The sequence below is a fragment of the Oncorhynchus keta genome, unplaced genomic scaffold (assembly GCF_023373465.1).
Source record: "Oncorhynchus keta strain PuntledgeMale-10-30-2019 unplaced genomic scaffold, Oket_V2 Un_contig_20523_pilon_pilon, whole genome shotgun sequence".
Lineage (NCBI taxonomy): Eukaryota > Metazoa > Chordata > Actinopteri > Salmoniformes > Salmonidae > Oncorhynchus > Oncorhynchus keta.
The window spans coordinates 83,980-102,407 of record NW_026282055.1 but is presented as its reverse complement, the minus strand read 5'-3'; the positions used below and the strand labels follow the sequence as shown (position 1 = coordinate 102,407).

Genomic DNA, 18,428 nt, shown 5'->3' with positions numbered 1-18,428 from the left:
GAAACTGCTGGCAGAGCAGCAAAGTTACACATAGTGTCCTATAATATCACCTCTAACTTTCTACTGCTTGAGTTCACCTCTTATAGAATATTGGCTTAATGTTCCACTAAGACCCAAGAGAGGAACAGGTTACTGGTTATGATGACATCACTGGTGAGAAGTCAGTGATACAAATATATTCAGTTGGTTTAAATGTTTGTCTCTCTCTCTCCTCCCCTGTCTTCTTCTACCAACCCAGTCTGTCAATAAGTCCTATCTCTCTCTCATCTCTCTCTCATCTCTCTCTCCCCTCTCTCTCCCTCCTCCCCTGTCTCCTTCTACCAACCCAGTCTGTCAATAAGTCCTATCTCTCTCATCTCTCTCTCCCTCCTCCCCTGTCTCCTTCTACCAACCCAGTCTGTCAATAAGTCCTATCTCTCTCTCTCTCTCTCTCTCTCTCTCTCTCTCTCTCTCTCTCTCTCTCTCTCTCTCTCTCTCTCTCTCTCATCTCTCTCTCTCCTCCCCTGTCTCCTTCTACCAACCCAGTCTGTCAATAAGTCCTCTCTCTCTCTCTCTCTCTCTCTCTCTCTCTCTCTCTCTCTCTCTCTCTCTCTCTCTCTCTCTCTCTCTCTCTCTCTCTCTCTCTCTCTCTCTCTCTCCTCTCTCTCTCTCTCTCTCTCTCTCTCTCTCTCTCTCTCTCTCTCTCTCCCTCTCTCTCCTCTCTCTCTCCTTCTACCAACCCAGTCTGTCAATACATCCTATCTCTCTCATCATCTTTCTCCCTCCTCCCCTGTCTCCTTCTACCAACCCAGTCTGTCAATACATCCTATCTCTCTCCCTCTCATCTCTCCCTCCTCCCCTGTCTCCTTCTACCAACCCAGTCTGTCAGTGAGTGAGTATCACGTTTGTTGTATACATAATGAGCGGACCAAGGTGCAGCGTGAGTAGAGTTCCACATATTTATTGAAGTGAACCTTCAAAAAACAACAAAGAATAAATTAATGTGAAGTTCGTAGCGCACAGAGCACTAAACCAAAACGGAACAATATCCCACAAACACAGGTGGGAAAAGGACCCCACTAAGGACCATCCCCAATTAGAGGCAACGATCATCAGCTGCCTCCAATTGGGAACCATACTCACACCAACATAGAAATTCAAGACTAGAACATCCCCCAAGTCAAGCTCTGACCTTTTGCACCATAGAGAACCCCGGGGCAGCTGATGGTCAGCTGATGGTCAGAACCCTGGGGGCAGCTGATGGTCAGCTGATGTCAGAACCCTATGGTCAGGGCGTGACATCCCCCTCCGCCAAAGTTACAAACTCCGACAGCAAAACCTGAACCTGGATGGGGAGTGTTTGGGTTGGCAACTAGCTTCGGTGGCGGCCCTGTTGAGGGACGAAGCACCCGCTCAGACCGCAGATCCGGCCATGAAGCTGGGCTGAAAGCCGTGCCTGGACTGGGCACCGGCGCAGAGGAAGACTCCAGCCTTGGCACCAGCGCAGGAAGCTCCGAGCCGTGGAACATCGCTGGAGGCTCTGGACCGTGACCATCGCTGAAGGCTTTGGACCGTTGACCATCGCTGAAGGCTCTGGACCGTTGACCATCGCTGAAGGCTCTGGACCGTTGACCATCGCTGAAGGCTCTGGACCGTTGACCATCGCTGAAGGCTCTGGACCGTTGACCATCGCTGAAGGCTCTGGACCGTTGACCATCGCTGAAGGGTTACTGGTTATGATGACATCACTGGTGATAAAATATGAAGAGGAGAGGAGAGGAGAGGAGAGGAGAGGAGAGGAGGGGAAGAGGAGAGGGGAGATTAGCGGGAAGATGAGAGGGGGAGATGAGAGGGGAGAAGAGGAGAGGGGAGATTAGCGGGTGAAGATCAGAGGGGGAGAAGAGGAGAGGGGAGATTAGCGGGTGAAGATCAAAGGGGGAGAAGTGGAGAGGGGAGAGGGGAGAAGAGGAGAGGGGAGAAGAGGAGAGGGGAGAAGAGGAGAGGGGGAGATTAGCGGGTGAAGATCAGAGGGGTGAGAAGTGGAGAGGGGAGATTAGCGGGTGAAGATCAGAGGGGGAGAAGAGGAGAGGGGAGATTAGCGGGTGAAGATCAAGGGGGAGAAGTGGAGAGGGAGAGGGGAGAAGAGGAGAGGGGAGAAGAGGAGAGGGGAGAAGAGGAGAGGGGAGATTAGCGGGGGAAGATGAGAGGGGGAGAAAAGGGGAGAGAGAGAAGTGGAGAGGGGAGAGAAGAAGAGTATGGGAGATGGGGGGGGGGTCCTGTTTGTCTCCCACCGTTCCACTCAAATCAATCATCAAATCAATTTTATTCATAAAGCCCTTCTTACATCAGCTGATGTCTCAAAGTGCTGCACAGAAACCCAGCCTACAACCCCAAACAACAAGCAATGCTAGTGGCCATAAGAGGAACTGTCCTGTCAGTGTGTTTTTACTGCTGGCTCAAAACAACACATGACCTGCAAACAGGATATGATTCATGTGTGAGTACTAAAAGCATATGAATATAGTATATTATAGTATATTTATTATATATGTGGGTCTGATAAGTAAACACTCTTAATGTTTGCTGTTTTATCACTCAGAAGAACATGGGGCACTATGTAACTAAACACATGTGAAACCTCATGATATGAGTGATAAGAAGTGTTTAAAAAGGTGAGTTCTGAACCCTGTAGACTACAGCACTACTTCTGAAGAAGACCAGAGTCATTTCAGAATGAAGACTGCTATAGTTCTGACGGTGTTGCTGTTCTGTCTGTCTGTCTGTCTGTCTGTCTGTCTGTCTGTCTGTCTGTCTGTCTGTCTGTCTGTCTGTCTGTCTGTCTGTCTGTCTGTCTGTCTGTCTGTCTGGGGGTATCATCGGATGGGGCCACAGTGTCTCCTGACCCCTCCTGTCTCATCCTCCAGTAGTTGGGGGCTAGGGTCAGTTTGTTATATCTGGAGTACTTCTCCTGTCTTATTCGGTGTCCTGTGTGAATTTAAGTAAGCTCTCTCTAATTCTCTCTCTCTCTTCTCTCTTTCTTTCTCTCTCTTTCTCTCTCTCGGAGGACCTGAGCCCTAGGACCATGCCTCAGGACTACCTGGCATGATGACTCCTTGCTGTCCCCAGTCCACCTGGCCGTGCTGCTGCTCAGTTTCAACTGTTCTGCCTGCGGCTATGGAATCTTGACCTGTTCAGCAGACGTGCTACCTGTCCCAGACCTATTATTTGACCATGCTGGTAATTTATGAACATTTGAACATCTTGGCCATGTTCTGTTATAATCTCCACCCGGCACAGCCAGAAGAGGACTGGCCACCCCTCATAGCCTGGTTCCTCTCTAGGTTTCTTCCGAGGTTTTGGCCTTTCTACAGAGTTTTTTCCTAGCCGCCGTGCTTCTACACCTGCATTGCTTGCTGTTTGGGGTTTTAGGCTGGGTTTCTGAACAGCACTTTGAGATATCAGCTGATGTAAGAAGAGCTATATAAATACATTTGATTTGATTCAGGTCCATCTCAGAAGCTCTACTGACCATCATCAATCAGTAGCTGGAGTTCCATCTCAGAAGATCTACTGACCATCATCAATCAGTAGCTGGAGTTCCATCTCAGAAGATCTACTGACCATCATCAATCAGTAGCTGGAGTTCCATCTCAGAAGATCTACTGACCATCATCAATCAGTAGCTGGAGTTCCATCTCAGTAGATCTACTGACCATCATCAATCAGTAGCTGGGAGTTCCATCTCAGAAGATCTACTGACCATCATCAATCAGTAGCTGGAGTTCCATCTCAGTAGATCTACTGACCATCATCAATCAGTAGCTGGAGTTCCATCTCAGAAGATCTACTGACCATCATCAATCAGTAGCTGGAGTTCCATCTCAGTAGATCTACTGACCATCATCAATCAGTAGCTGGAGTTCCATCTCAGTAGATCTACTGACCATCATCAATCAGTAGCTGGAGTTCCATCTCAGAAGATCTACTGACCATCATCAATCAGTAGCTGGAGTTCCATCTCAGAAGATCTACTGACCATCATCAATCAGTAGCTGGAGTTCCATCTCAGAAGATCTACTGACCATCATCAATCAGTAGCTGGAGTTCCATCTCAGAAGATCTACTGACCATCATCAATCAGTAGCTGGAGTTCCATCTCAGAAGATCTACTGACCATCATCAATCAGTAGCTGGAGTTCCATCTCAGAAGATCTACTGACCATCATCAATCAGTAGCTGGAGTTCCATCTCAGAAGATCTACTGACCATCATCAATCAGTAGCTGGAGTTCCATCTCAGAAGATCTACTGACCATCATCAATCAGTAGCTGGAGTTCCATCTCAGAAGATCTACTGACCATCATCAATCAGTAGCTGGAGTTCCATCTCAGAAGCTCCTCTCAGTTCAGACACAGTAGAACTCTAAGAACCTCATTCTGCTGCATTAAACAACCAGTTGATGCAGTATTATGACATCATCTTGTAATTTCACTAAGTGTATTGTCTAATGTGAACTGTGTAATCTACTGTAATGTACAGTACTGTAGTATATTACTGTCAGCACTTCTAAGGGACATTTGAAACACGTATCTTGCATTGTTTTCTATTGGATCAACTGGTCGTTAAAACGACTACATTGAAAAAATATATCAATATGTTGTGTTTTGGTGATTAAACCAATGTTCTCTTTACATTTATCAATAAACGTATATTTTGAATCAATGGTTGTGTGGTGAGATGTTTACAATCCAAATGAATGAATGACAGGTTTTGAATGAAAGACTGTCTGTGTTATAAGGTGACCAGTTAGAGATCTGTACTATGAGATGTGAAAATGTACCTCATAAAAGGTATAATGTTTTAACTCTTCATCGTTGGGTTTCATTTCACAGTAAAGTCTACACCTGTTGTACCTCATAAAAGGTATAATGTTTTAACTCTTCATCGTTGGGTTTCATTTCATAGTAAAGTCTACACCTGTTGTACCTCATAAAAGGTATAATGTTTTAACTCTTCATCGTTGGGTCTCATTTCATAGTAAAGTCTACACCTGTTGTACCTCATAAAAGGTATAATGTTTTAACTCTTCATCGTTGGGTCTCATTTCATAGTAAAGTCTACACCTGTTGTACCTCATAAAAGGTATAATGTTTTAACTCTTCATCGTTGGGTTTCATTTCACAGTAAAGTCTACACCTGTTGTACCTCATAAAAGGTATAATGTTTTAACTCTTCATCGTTGGGTCTCATTTCATAGTAAAGTCTACACCTGTTGTACCTCATAAAAGGTATAATGTTTTAACTCTTCATCGTTGGGTCTCATTTCATAGTAAAGTCTACACCTGTTGTACCTCATAAAAGGTATAATGTTTTAACTCTTCATCGTTGGGTCTCATTTCATAGTAAAGTCTACACCTGTTGTACCTCATAAAAGGTATAATGTTTTAACTCTTCATCGTTGGGTTTCATTTCACAGTAAAGTCTACACCTGTTGTACCTCTTAAAAGGTATAATGTTTTAACTCTTCATCGTTGGGTTTCATTTCACAGTAAAGTCTACACCTGTTGTACCTCATAAAAGGTATAATGTTTTAACTCTTCATCGTTGGGTCTCATTTCATAGTAAAGTCTACACCTGTTGTATTCAACACATTTTTATTTTATTTATCTGTTATTCTACCAGGTAAGTTGACTGAGAACAACATGGTGCAGCAACGACCTGGGGAATAGTTACAGGGGAGAAGAGGAGGGGAATAGTTACAGGGGAGAAGAGGAGGGGAATAGTTACAGGGGAGAAGAGGAGGGGAATAGTTACAGGGGAGAAGAGGAGGGGAATAGTTACAGGGGAGAAGAGGAGGGAATAGTTACAGGGGAGAAGAGGAGGGGAATAGTTACAGGGGAGAAGAGGAGGGGAATAGTTACAGGGGAGAAGAGGAGGGGAATAGTTACAGGGGAGAAGAGGAGGGGAATAGTTACAGGGGAGAAGAGGAGGGGAATAGTTACAGGGGAGAGGCGGAGGGAATAGTTACAGGGGAGAAGAGGAGGGAATAGTTACAGGGGAGAAGAGGAGGGGAATAGTTGCAGGGGAGAAGAGGAGGGGAATAGTTACAGGGGAGAAGAGGAGGGGAATAGTTACAGGGGAGAGGAGGAGGGGAATAGTTACAGGGGAGAGGAGGAGGGGAATAGTTACAGGGGAGAGGAGGAGGGGAATAGTTACAGGGGGGAGGAGGAGGGGAATAGTTACAGGGGAGAAGAGGAGGGGAATAGTTACAGGGGAGAAGAGGAGGGGAATAGTTACAGGGGAGAAGAGGAGGGAATAGTTACAGTGGAGAAGAGGAGGGGAATAGTTACAGGGGAGAAGAGGAGGGGAATAGTTACAGGGGAGAAGAGAAGGGGAATAGTTACAGGGGAGAGGAGGAGGGGAATAGTTACAGGGGAGAAGAGGAGGGAATAGTTACAGGGGAGAAGAGGAGGGGAATAGTTACAGGGGAGAAGAGGAGGGAATAGTTACAGGGGAGAAGAGGAGGGGAATAGTTACAGGGGAGAAGAGGAGGGGAATAGTTACAGGGGAGAAGAGGAGGGGAATAGTTACAGGGGAGAAGAGGAGGGGAATAGTTACAGGGGAGAAGAGGAGGGGAATAGTTACAGGGGAGAAGAGGAGGGGAATAGTTGCAGGGGAGAAGAGGAGGGGAATAGTTGCAGGGAGAAGAGGAGGGGAATAGTTACAGGGGAGAAGAGGAGGGAATAGTTACAGGGGAGAGGAGGAGGGAATAGTTACAGGGGAGAGGAGGAGGGGAATAGTTACAGGGGAGAGGAGGAGGGGAATAGTTACAGGGGAGAGGAGGAGGGGAATAGTTACAGGGGAGAAGAGGAGGGAATAGTTACAGGGGAGAAGAGGAGGGGAATAGTTACAGGGGAGAAGAGGAGGGGAATAGTTACAGTGGAGAAGAGGAGGGAATAGTTACAGGGAGAAGAGGAGGGAATAGTTACAGGGGAGAAGAGGAGGGGAATAGTTACAGGGGAGAGGAGGAGGGGAATAGTTACAGGGGAGAAGAGGAGGGGAATAGTTACAGGGGAGAAGAGGAGGGGAATAGTTACAGGGGAGAAGAGGAGGGGAATAGTTACAGGGGAGAAGAGGAGGGGAATAGTTACAGGGGAGAGGAGGAGGGAATAGTTACAGGGGAGAAGAGGAGGGGAATAGTTACAGGGGAGAAGAGGAGGGGAATAGTTACAGGGGAGAGGGAGGAATAGTTACAGGGGAGAAGAGGAGGGGAATAGTTACAGGGGAGAAGAGGAGGGGAATAGTTACAGGGGAGAGGAGGAGGGGAATAGTTACAGGGGAGAAGAGGAGGGGAATAGTTACAGGGGAGAGGAGGAGGGGAATAGTTACAGGGGAGAAGAGGAGGGGAATAGTTACAGGGAGAGGAGGGGAATAGTTACAGGGGAGAAGAGGAGGGGAATAGTTACAGGGGAGAAGAGGAGGGGAATAGTTACAGGGGAGAAGAGGAGGGGAATAGTTACAGGGGAGAAGAGGAGGGGAATAGTTACAGGGAGAAGAGGAGGGGAATAGTTACAGGGGAGAGGAGGAGGGGAATAGTTACAGGGGAGAGGAGGAGGGGAATAGTTACAGGGAAAGAGGAGGGGAATAGTTACAGGGGAGAAGAGGAGGGGAATAGTTACAGGGGAGAAGAGGAGGGGAATAGTTACAGGGGAGAAGAGGAGGGGAATAGTTACAGGGGAGAAGAGGAGGGGAATAGTTACAGTGGAGAAGAGGAGGGGAATAGTTACAGGGGAGAAGAGGAGGGAATAGTTACAGGGGAGAGGAGGAGGGGAATAGTTACAGGGGAGAAGAGGAGGGGAATAGTTACAGGGGAGAAGAGGAGGGGAATAGTTACAGGGGAGAGGAGGAGGGGTTACAGGGGAGAAGAGGAGGGGAATAGTTACAGGGGAGAAGAGGAGGGGAATAGTTACAGGGGAGAGGAGGAGGAATAGTTACAGGGGAGAAGAGGAGGGGAATAGTTACAGGGGAGAAGAGGAGGGGAATAGTTACAGGGGAGAAGAGGAGGGGAATAGTTACAGGGGAGAAGAGGAGGGGAATAGTTACAGGGGAGAGGAGGAGGGGAATAGTTACAGGGGAGAAGAGGAGGGGAATAGTTACAGGGGAGAGGAGGAGGGAATAGTTACAGGGGAGAAGAGGAGGGGAATAGTTACAGGGGAGAAGAGGAGGGAATAGTTACAGGGGAGAGGAGGAGGGAATAGTTACAGGGGAGAGGAGGAGGGAATAGTTACAGGGGAGAAGAGGAGGGGAATAGTTACAGGGAGAGGAGGAATAGTTACAGGGGAGAAGAGGAGGGGAATAGTTACAGGGGAGAAGAGGAGGGGAATAGTTACAGGGGAGAAGAGGAGGGAATAGTTACAGGGGAGAGGAGGAGGGAATAGTTACAGGGGAGAAGAGGAGGGGAATAGTTACAGGGGAGAGGAGGAGGGGAATAGTTACAGGGGAGAAGAGGAGGGGAATAGTTACAGGGGAGAGGAGGAGGGGAATAGTTACAGGGGAGAAGAGGAGGGAATAGTTACAGGGGAGAGGAGGAGGGGAATAGTTACAGGGGAGAAGAGGAGGGGAATAGTTACAGGGGAGAAGAGGAGGGGAATAGTTACAGGGGAGAAGAGGAGGGAATAGTTACAGGGGAGAAGAGGAGGGGAATAGTTACAGGGGAGAAGAGGAGGGGAATAGTTACAGGGGAGAAGAGGAGGGGAATAGTTACAGGGGAGAGAAGAGGAGGGAATAGTTACAGGGGAGAAGAGGAGGGGAATAGTTACAGGGGAGAAGAGGAGGGGAATAGTTACAGGGGAGAGGAGGGGATGAATGAGCCAATTGTAAACTGGGGATTATTAGGTGACCGTGATGGTTTGAGGGCCAGATTGGGAATTTAGCCAAGACACCAGGGTTAACACCCCTACTCTTACGATACGTGCCATGGGATCTTTAATGACCACATAGAGTCAGGACACCAGGGTTAACACCCCTACTCTTACCATAAGTGCCATGAGATCTTTAATGACCTCAGAGAGTCAGGACACCTGTTTAACATCCCATCCGAAAGACAGCACCCTACACGGGGCAATGTCCCCAATCACTGCCCTGGGGCATTGGGATATTTTATTTAGACCAGAGGAAAGAGTGCCTCCTACTGGCCCTCCAACACCCCTTCCAGCAGCATCTGGTCTCCCATCCAGGGACTGACCAGGACCAATCCTTCTTAGCTTCAGAAGCAAGCCAGCAGTGGTATGCAGGGTGGTATGCAGGGTGGTATGCTGCTGGCCATTTCATTTATGTTTATGTATTTAAGACACTGCATCTCAGTGCAAGAGGTGTCACTGAAGGACCTGGTTTGAATCCAGGCTGCATCATATCCAGCTGTGATTGGGATTCCCATGTGAGTACAGAGCTGTCATATCCAGGCTGCATCATATCCAGCTGTGATTGGGATTCCCATGTGAGTACAGAGCTGTCATATCCAGGCTGCGTCATATCCAGCTGTGATTGGGATTCCCATGTGAGTACAGAGCTGTCATATCCAGGCTGCATCATATCCAGCTGTGATTGGGATTCCCATGTGAGTACAGAGCTGTCATATCCAGGCTGCATCATATCCAGCTGTGATTGGGATTCCCATGTGAGTACAGAGCTGTCATATCCAGGCTGCATCATATCCAGCTGTCATATCCATGTGAGTACAGAGCTGGATCAACATCGAATTGACCATTGGACTAAAAACCAGAACATAAGCAGAATCTGTGTAGATGAGGCGAGGTAGACTAACAAGATGTGACTGGTCTGAACCATGTCTGAACTTGTCAAGGCTACTGGACACACACATGGGTTAATCACTTAGACAACATCAGTCTGATCTTGTGAAGACCTGTGGACAGAAACATTAGATCATCAGTTATAGGCCCCAGTAGGAGTGTTCATGTCACCACCAATAGAATCTATGCCCCAATGTCTGAGCCAATAAGAGCATGGAAACTAAGCAAGACAACTAGATTCATAAAGTGGAGTGATGATGTTATGTAAGGATCAGACTGTATAGGCTATATTACATGTATTTAGTGTATTATTGGGGCAGCAGCCTAGTGGTTAGAATGTTATGTAAGGATCAGACTGTAAAGGCTATATTACATGTATTTAGTGTATTATTGGGGCAGCAGGTTAGTGGTTAGAATGTTATGTAAGGATCAGACTGTATAGGCTATATTACATGTATATAGTGTATTATTGGGGCAGCAGCCTAGTGGTTAGAATGTTATGTAAGGATCAGACTGTATAGGCTATATTACATGTATTTAGTGTATTATTGGGGCAGCAGCCTAGTGGTTAGACTGTTATATCAGGATCAGACTGTATAGGCTATATTACATGTATTTAGTGTATTATTGGGGCAGCAGGTTAGTGGTTAGAATGTTATGTAAGGATCAGACTGTATAGGCTATATTACATGTATTTAGTGTATTATTGGGGCAGCAGGTTAGTGGTTAGAATGTTATGTAAGGATCAGACTGTATAGGCTATATTACATGGATTTAGTGTATTATTGGGGCAGCAGGTTAGTGGTTAGAATGTTATGTAAGGATCAGACTGTATAGGCTATATTACATGTATTTAGTGTTTTATTGGGGCAGCAGGGGAACCTAGTGGTTAGAATGTTATGTAAGGATCAGACTGTATAGGCTATATTACATGTATTTAGTGTATTATTGGGGCAGCAGGTTAGTGGTTAGAATGTTATATAAGGATCAGACTGTATAGGCTATATTACATGTATTTAGTGTATTATTGGGGCAGCAGGGTAGTGGTTAGAATGTTATGTAAGGATCAGACTGTATAGGCTATATTACATGTATTTAGTGTATTATTGGGGCAGCAGGTTAGTGGTTAGAATGTTATGTAAGGATCAGACTGTATAGGCTATATTACATGTATTTAGTGTATTATTGGGGCAGCAGGTTAGTGGTTAGAATGTTATGTAAGGATCAGACTGTATAGGCTATATTACATGTATTTAGTGTATTATTGGGGCAGCAGGTTAGTGGTTAGAATGTTATGTAAGGATCAGACTGTATAGGCTATATTACATGTATTTAGTGTTTTATTGGGGCAGCAGGGGAACCTAGTGGTTAGAATGTTATGTAAGGATCAGACTGTATAGGCTATATTACATGTATTTAGTGTATTATTACGCAGCAGCCTAGTGGTTATAATGTTATGTAAGGATCAGACTGTATAGGCTATATTACATGTATTTAGTGTATTATTGGGGCAGCTGGGTAGCCTAGTGGTTAGAATGTTATGTAAGGATCAGACTGTATAGGCTATATTACATGTATTTAGTGTATTATTGGGGCAGCAGGGTAGTGGTTAGAATGTTATGTAAGGATCAGACTGTAAAGGCTATATTACATGTATTTAGTGTATTATTGGGGCAGCAGGATAGTGGTTAGAATGTTATGTAAGGATCAGACTGTATAGGCTATATTACATGTATTTAGTGTATTATTGGGGCAGCAGGATAGTGGTTAGAATGTTATGTAAGGATCAGACTGTATAGGCTATATTACATGTATTTAGTGTATTATTGGGGCAGCAGGGTTGTGGTTAGAATGTTATGTAACGATCAGACTGTATAGGCTATATTACATGTATTTAGTGTATTATTGGGGCAGCAGGATAGTGGTTAGAATGTTATGTAAGGATCAGACTGTATAGGCTATATTACATGTATTTAGTGTATTATTGGGGCAGCAGGGTTGTGGTTAGAATGTTATGTAAGGATCAGACTGTATAGGCTATATTACATGTATTTAGTGTATTATTGGGGCAGCAGGTTAGTGGTTAGAATGTTATGTAAGGATCAGACTGTATAGGCTATATTACATGGATTTAGTGTATTATTGGGGCAGCAGGTTAGTGGTTAGAATGTTATGTAAGGATCAGACTGTATAGGCTATATTACATGTATTTAGTGTTTTATTGGGGCAGCAGGGGAACCTAGTGGTTAGAATGTTATGTAAGGATCAGACTGTATAGGCTATATTACATGTATTTAGTGTATTATTATGCAGCAGCCTAGTGGTTATAATGTTATGTAAGGATCAGACTGTATAGGCTATATTACATGTATTTAGTGTATTATTGGGGCAGCTGGGTAGCCTAGTGGTTAGAATGTTATGTAAGGATCAGACTGTATAGGCTATATTACATGTATTTAGTGTATTATTGGGGCAGCAGGGTAGTGGTTAGAATGTTATGTAAGGATCAGACTGTAAAGGCTATATTACATGTATTTAGTGTATTATTGGGGCAGCTGGGTAGTGGTTAGAATGTTATGTAAGGATCAGACTGTAAAGGCTATATTACATGTATTTAGTGTATTATTGGGGCAGCAGGGTAACCTAGTGGTTATAATGTTATGTAAGGATCAGACTGTATAGGCTATATTACATGTATATAGTGTATTATTGGGGCAGCAGCCTAGTGGTTATAATGTTATGTAAGGATCAGACTGTATAGGCTATATTACATGTATTTAGTGTATTATTGGGGCAGCAGGGTAGTGGTTAGAATGTTATGTAAGGATCAGACTGTAAAGGCTATATTACATGTATTTAGTGTATTATTGGGGCAGCAGGGTAACCTAGTGGTTATAATGTTATGTAAGGATCAGACTGTATAGGCTATATTACATGTATTTAGTGTATTATTGGGGCAGCAGCCTAGTGGTTAGAATGTTATGTAAGGATCAGACTGTATACGCTATATTACATGTATTTAGTGTATTATTGGGGCAGCAGCCTAGTGGTTAGACTGTTATATCAGGATCAGACTGTATAGGCTATATTACATGTATTTAGTGTATTATTGGGGCAGCAGGTTAGTGGTTAGAATGTTATGTAAGGATCAGACTGTATAGGCTATATTACATGTATTTAGTGTATTATTGGGGCAGCAGGGTAGTGGTTAGAATGTTATGTAAGGATCAGACTGTATAGGCTATATTACATGTATTTAGTGTATTATTGGGGCAGCAGGGTAGCCTAGTGGTTAGAATGTTATGTAAGGATCAGACTGTATAGGCTATATTACATGTATTTAGTGTATTATTGGGGCAGCAGGGTAGCCTAGTGGTTAGAATGTTATGTAAGGATCAGACTGTATAGGCTATATTACATGTATTTAGTGTATTATTGGGGCAGCAGGGTAGCCTAGTGGTTAGAATGTTATGTAAGGATCAGACTGTATAGGCTATATTACATGTATTTAGTGTATTATTGGGGCAGCAGGGTTGTGGTTAGAATGTTATGTAAGGATCAGACTGTATAGGCTATATTACATGTATGTAGTGTATTATTGGGGCAGCAGGTTAGTGGTTAGAATGTTATGTAAGGATCAGACTGTATAGGCTATATTACATGTATTTAGTGTATTATTGGGGCAGCAGGTTAGTGGTTAGAATGTTATGTAAGGATCAGACTGTATAGGCTATATTACATGTATTTAGTGTTTTATTGGGGCAGCAGGGGAACCTAGTGGTTAGAATGTTATGTAAGGATCAGACTGTATAGGCTATATTACATGTATTTAGTGTATTATTGGGGCAGCAGGTGAACCTAGTGGTTAGAATGTTATATAAGGATCAGACTGTATAGGCTATATTACATGTATTTAGTGTATTATTGGGGCAGCAGGGTAGTGGTTAGAATGTTATGTAAGGATCAGACTGTATAGGCTATATTACATGTATTTAGTGTATTATTGGGGCAGCAGGTTAGTGGTTAGAATGTTATGTAAGGATCAGACTGTAAAGGCTATATTACATGTATTTAGTGTATTATTGGGGCAGCAGGTTAGTGGTTAGAATGTTATGTAAGGATCAGACTGTATAGGCTATATTACATGTATTTAGTGTATTATTGGGGCAGCAGGTTAGTGGTTAGAATGTTATGTAAGGATCAGACTGTATAGGCTATATTACATGTATTTAGTGTTTTATTGGGGCAGCAGGGGAACCTAGTGGTTAGAATGTTATGTAAGGATCAGACTGTATAGGCTATATTACATGTATTTAGTGTATTATTGGCGCAGCAGCCTAGTGGTTATAATGTTATGTAAGGATCAGACTGTATAGGCTATATTACATGTATTTAGTGTATTATTGGGGCAGCTGGGTAGCCTAGTGGTTAGAATGTTATGTAAGGATCAGACTGTATAGGCTATATTACATGTATTTAGTGTATTATTGGGGCAGCAGGGTAGTGGTTAGAATGTTATGTAAGGATCAGACTGTAAAGGCTATATTACATGTATTTAGTGTATTATTGGGGCAGCAGGATAGTGGTTAGAATGTTATGTAAGGATCAGACTGTATAGGCTATATTACATGTATTTAGTGTATTATTGGGGCAGCAGGATAGTGGTTAGAATGTTATGTAAGGATCAGACTGTATAGGCTATATTACATGTATTTAGTGTATTATTGGGGCAGCAGGGTTGTGGTTAGAATGTTATGTAACGATCAGACTGTATAGGCTATATTACATGTATTTAGTGTATTATTGGGGCAGCAGGATAGTGGTTAGAATGTTATGTAAGGATCAGACTGTATAGGCTATATTACATGTATTTAGTGTATTATTGGGGCAGCAGGGTAGTGGTTAGAATGTTATGTAAGGATCAGACTGTATAGGCTATATTACATGTATTTAGTGTATTATTGGGGCAGCAGGTTAGTTTTTAGAATGTTATGTAAGGATCAGACTGTATAGGCTATATTACATGGATTTAGTGTATTATTGGGGCAGCAGGTTAGTGGTTAGAATGTTATGTAAGGATCAGACTGTATAGGCTATATTACATGTATTTAGTGTTTTATTGGGGCAGCAGGGGAACCTAGTGGTTAGAATGTTATGTAAGGATCAGACTGTATAGGCTATATTACATGTATTTAGTGTATTATTGTAGCGCAGCAGCCTAGTGGTTATAATGTTATGTAAGGATCAGACTGTATAGGCTATATTACATGTATTTAGTGTATTATTGGGGCAGCTGGGTAGCCTAGTGGTTAGAATGTTATGTAAGGATCAGACTGTATAGGCTATATTACATGTATTTAGTGTATTATTGGGGCAGCAGGGTAGTGGTTAGAATGTTATGTAAGGATCAGACTGTAAAGGCTATATTACATGTATTTAGTGTATTATTGGGGCAGCTGGGTAGTGGTTAGAATGTTATGTAAGGATCAGACTGTAAAGGCTATATTACATGTATTTAGTGTATTATTGGGGCAGCAGGGTAACCTAGTGGTTATAATGTTATGTAAGGATCAGACTGTATAGGCTATATTACATGTATATAGTGTATTATTGGGGCAGCAGCCTAGTGGTTATAATGTTATGTAAGGATCAGACTGTATAGGCTATATTACATGTATTTAGTGTATTATTGGGGCAGCAGGGTAGTGGTTAGAATGTTATGTAAGGATCAGACTGTAAAGGCTATATTACATGTATTTAGTGTATTATTGGGGCAGCAGGGTAACCTAGTGGTTATAATGTTATGTAAGGATCAGACTGTATAGGCTATATTACATGTATTTAGTGTATTATTGGGGCAGCAGCCTAGTGGTTAGAATGTTATGTAAGGATCAGACTGTATACGCTATATTACATGTATTTAGTGTATTATTAGGGCAGCAGCCTAGTGGTTAGAATGTTATGTAAGGATCAGACTGTATAGGCTATATTACATGTATTTAGTGTATTATTGGGGCAGCAGGTTAGTGGTTAGAATGTTATGTAAGGATCAGACTGTATAGGCTATATTACATGTATTTAGTGTATTATTGGGGCAGCAGGGTAGTGGTTAGAATGTTATGTAAGGATCAGACTGTATAGGCTATATTACATGTATTTAGTGTATTATTGGGGCAGCAGGGTAGCCTAGTGGTTAGAATGTTATGTAAGGATCAGACTGTATAGGCTATATTACATGTATTTAGTGTATTATTGGGGCAGCAGGGTAGCCTAGTGGTTAGAATGTTATGTAAGGATCAGACTGTATAGGCTATATTACATGTATTTAGTGTATTATTGGGGCAGCAGGGTAGCCTAGTGGTTAGAATGTTATGTAAGGATCAGACTGTATAGGCTATATTACATGTATTTTGTGTATTATTGGGGCATCAGGGTAGTGGTTAGAATGTTATGTAAGGATCAGACTGTATAGGCTATATTACATGTATTTAGTGTATTATTGGGGCAGCAGGGTAGCCTAGTGGTTAGAATGTTATGTAAGGATCAGACTGTATAGGCTATATTACATGTATTTAGTGTATTATTGGGGCAGCAGGGTAGCCTAGTGGTTAGAATGTTATGTAAGGATCAGACTGTATAGGCTATATTACATGTATTTAGTGTATTATTGGGGCAGCAGGGTAGCCTAGTGGTTAGAATGTTATGTAAGGATCAGACTGTATAGGCTATATTACATGTATTTAGTGTATTATTGGGGCAGCAGGGTAGTGGTTAGAATGTTATGTAAGGATCAGACTGTATAGGCTATATTACATGTATTTAGTGTATTATTGGGGCAGCAGGGGAACCTAGTGGTTAGAATGTTATGTAAGTATCAGACTGTATAGGCTATATTACATGTATTTAGTGTATTATTGGGGCAGCAGGGTAGTGGTTAGAATGTTATGTAAGGATCAGACTGTATAGGCTATATTACATGTATTTAGTGTATTATTGGGGCAGCAGGGTAGCGTAGTGGTTAGAATGTTATGTAAGGATCAGACTGTATAGGCTATATTACATGTATTTAGTGTATTATTGGGGCAGCAGGGTAGTGGTTAGAATGTTATGTAAGGATCAGACTGTATAGGCTATATTACATGTATTTAGTGTATTATTGGGGCAGCAGGGTAGTGGTTAGAATGTTATGTAAGGATCAGACTGTATAGGCTATATTACATGTATTTAGTGTATTATTGGGGCAGCAGGGTAGTGGTTAGAATGTTATGTAAGGATCAGACTGTATAGGCTATATTACATGTATTTAGTGTATTATTGGGGCAGCAGGGTAGTGGTTAGAATGTTATGTAAGGATCAGACTGTATAGGCTATATTACATGTATTTAGTGTATTATTGGGGCAGCAGGGTAGTGGTTAGAATGTTATGTAAGGATCAGACTGTATAGGCTATATTACATGTATATAGTGTATTATTGGGGCAGCAGGGTAGCCTAGTGGTTAGAATGTTATGTAAGGATCAGACTGTATAGGCTATATTACATGTATTTAGTGTATTATTGGGGCAGCAGGGTAGCCTAGTGGTTAGAATGTTATGTAAGGATCAGACTGTATAGGCTATATTCCATGTATTTAGTGTATTATTGGGGCAGCAGGGTAGTGGTTAGAATGTTATGTAAGGATCAGACTGTATAGGCTATATTACATGTATTTAGTGTATTATTGGGGCAGCAGGGTAGTGGTTAGAATGTTATGTAAGGATCAGACTGTATAGGCTATATTACATGTATTTAGTGTATTATTGGGGCAGCAGGGTAGTGGTTAGAATGTTATGTAAGGATCAGACTGTATAGGCTATATTACATGTATATAATGTATTATTGGGGCAGCAGGGTAGTGGTTAGAATGTTATGTAAGGATCAGACTGTATAGGCTATATTACATGTATTTAGTGTATTATTGGGGCAGCAGGGTAGTGGTTAGAATGTTATGTAAGGATCAGACTGTATAGGCTATATTACATGTATATAGTGTATTATTGGGGCAGCAGGGTAGCCTAGTGGTTAGAATGTTATGTAAGGATCAGACTGTATAGGCTATATTACATGTATTTAGTGTATTATTGGGGCAGCAGGGTAGCCTAGTGGTTAGAATGTTATGTAAGGATCAGACTGTATAGGCTATATTACATGTATTTAGTGTATTATTGGGGCAGCAGGGTAGTGGTTAGAATGTTATGTAAGGATCAGACTGTATAGGCTATATTACATGTATTTAGTGTATTATTGGGGCAGCAGGGTAGCCTAGTGGTTAGAATGTTATGTAAGGATCAGACTGTATAGGCTATATTACATGTATTTAGTGTATTATTGGGGCAGCAGGGTAGCCTAGTGGTTAGAATGTTATGTAAGGATCAGACTGTATAGGCTATATTACATGTATGTAGTGTATTATTGGGGCAGCAGCCTAGTGGTTAGAATGTTATGTAAGGATCAGACTGTATAGGCTATATTACATGTATTTAGTGTATTATTGGGGCAGCAGGTTAGTGGTTAGAATGTTATGTAAGGATCAGACTGTATAGGCTATATTACATGTATTTAGTGTATTATTGGGGCAGCAGGGTAGCCTAGTGGTTAGAAT

The 18,428-nt window shown here is 42.6% G+C and overlaps 1 long non-coding RNA gene across 3 annotated transcripts; it reads left to right on the top strand.

Annotated features, from left to right (window-relative positions):
* The first annotated feature begins 10,793 nt into the window (after positions 1-10,793).
* On the top strand, positions 10,794-16,155 carry LOC127920775 (uncharacterized). 3 transcript variants are annotated; one of them, XR_008107355.1, is made up of 4 exons: positions 10,794-11,064; positions 13,399-13,477; positions 13,883-13,961; positions 15,811-16,155. It is a non-coding gene; the product is annotated as an uncharacterized LOC127920775 (long non-coding RNA). The 3 variants fall into 3 exon arrangements; XR_008107356.1 differs by lacking the exon at positions 13,883-13,961; XR_008107354.1 differs by lacking the exon at positions 15,811-16,155 and having other exon boundaries at positions 13,883-13,999.
* Positions 16,156-18,428: the final 2,273 nt, after the last annotated feature.